Here is a 2,174-nt window from a genome sequence, read left to right on the forward strand (position 1 = left end):
TGTGGCTTTGTTTTTTTTATTTTTGAGAACACTTACTGTTTATGGAGACTAAACCAGTTTATATTCTCACCATCAGTGAATATACTAAAAACAAGATAAAAATTACTTCACATATTTATCAGTACTTGTTTTTATTTCCTACCTATGCAATGATATGCTAGCATTCTTTTAAACAACATTCTACTAAACTATAAATAAAGTGCTAATATTTTAAGTGCCTATTTGGTAGTAGCTCTTTCTTCTTGGTGATAATATGTTTAGTGCTTTTCCTTTTCATAACTTTTCCCTCTTTCATAACTCTGATGCTCTTCAATATGTTTGATGATTTTTTTGTTGAGTCATATGTATGGTTAATTTTTCTATATTACTGTTACTTTTCAGAAGTATGTTGCACAAATATTTTATACCATTTAGAATTATTTCTTTTATGTATTAATCTCTTTATTTTCTTGTGATTATAAAGTAAAAAATTTTAATTTTATATAGTTCAGTTTATGTATTAATTGACTATAAGGCTCATTGTTAATGAGTGCACGAATGGAAAACAAAAAAAAATTAAACTATCATATAATCTCAAATGTATAAAGCAAAAATGTAAGGCATTTTCTAATGAAGCTAATTTTCATTAAACTAATTTTAGTTTTTGGAGTTGATTTTATTCTCAAGTTAAATTCAAAGGTAATCCATTACATATGTTTTAAAATTTTTAGTTTGTATTTCTTCAACTGAATCTTCTATCAATGCTTTATTCCTGTATGTTAGTGTGGTCTGCTTGTGCATGAGAATGTATATATTAAAATACTCTAAATGTGAAATACCTGTTAACTTTTTGTTTCTATAATATAGTGCTGATATATGTACTTTTATTTAATTTGCAACATACAAAAAGTATACCAAGAAGGACAGAATTGAATTCTGGCTTCGAATATGAAGCTAGTAAGATATAACATTTATTTTCTATTTTAGTTTATATCCCAGAGATGTCATGTTATTACAGAGATGGGGTTAATTTCAAAATAGAAAATTAATGAAAATATTACCATGAAAATTAAACCAGTGTCTTTGACCATTTTATCACTACTATTTTATAATTTTGAAAGTATTATAGATTAGAAATTTTTCAGAAATGCAAACCATTTATGAGTTAACCTCCACAGAGAGCACTGAGCATACTCACTATCAGCTGGAGAGATTTAGATATCTATAAAGGGCAAAGCTTGGAAAGAAAGAACTGCGAAGAAAACTTGGTTTGATATTGTCATAAAACTCATAAATGTTTCATAAGGACTCTCCAGAAGATAAAAACCTCTCCAAATAACCTCTTTTGATTTTCTCATAATGGGAAGATTATAAATCCAGATGAAACATCATGCCCAAATAAAGACATGCCTTTTGAAAACTTGAAAATGTCTTGTCAGAATCCATTTTCTCCTATCTGATCCAGCTTACGCTCCTACTCTGCACTTAAATGGATTGAAGGTTATCAGATTGCCATAGCAAAGGACAGTTATAGAGTCATCCAGGGAGAAAAAAGCCAACTCACCCCCTGTTGATGACTGGTGGAACTGATCCTGAATTTTGAGAGAAACACCATGGGTGGGGCCAGATTGATTTATGGCTGTGTATAGTCTTTATAGTCTGACTCTATGAATATAGTAGAAAAACAGCACATTCAAGCTTGAAGTTACTATTAGGCAAGTGATGTTAAAATTATATTAGCTAAATAGTGCTCTCTTCGGCAGCACATATACTAAAATTGGAACAATACAGAGAAGATTAGCATGGCCTTTGCACAAGGATGACATGCAAATTCGTGAAGCATTCCATATTTTTAATGATAACTTGTTTAATAAAAACAAATGATTTAGACTCATTCAATTATGATTTATTTCATAATTATAAAAAATTATATTAGCTAAATAAATAAACATGTGCTGAAATTCCTCTGATAGCCTCCTGCATTAGACAGCATCTTTCTTACCAAAAGAATCTCCCCCTATTTAACTGACAATAACAGTTTTCATTGTAGTAAATAGAAAATTATTGTAAAACTAAAAGATACAACTTTTCTCAAGAAGAAGGTCACGATCAATAATGCTACCACTTTTGTTTGTTTGTTTGTTTTATTTTGTTTTATTTTTTGGCCACACCTGGTGACACTAAGGGATTACTCC

The 2,174-nt window shown here is 29.5% G+C and overlaps 1 non-coding gene across 1 annotated transcript; it reads left to right on the top strand.

The window, feature by feature from the left end:
- Window positions 1-1,726: 1,726 nt before the first annotated feature.
- Window positions 1,727-1,833, top strand: LOC126021470 (U6 spliceosomal RNA). The gene has a single exon (XR_007499984.1). It is a non-coding gene; the product is annotated as a U6 spliceosomal RNA (small nuclear RNA).
- The last annotated feature ends 341 nt before the right edge of the window (window positions 1,834-2,174 follow it).

Source organism: Suncus etruscus, chromosome 10, assembly GCF_024139225.1.
Source record: "Suncus etruscus isolate mSunEtr1 chromosome 10, mSunEtr1.pri.cur, whole genome shotgun sequence".
Lineage (NCBI taxonomy): Eukaryota > Metazoa > Chordata > Mammalia > Eulipotyphla > Soricidae > Suncus > Suncus etruscus.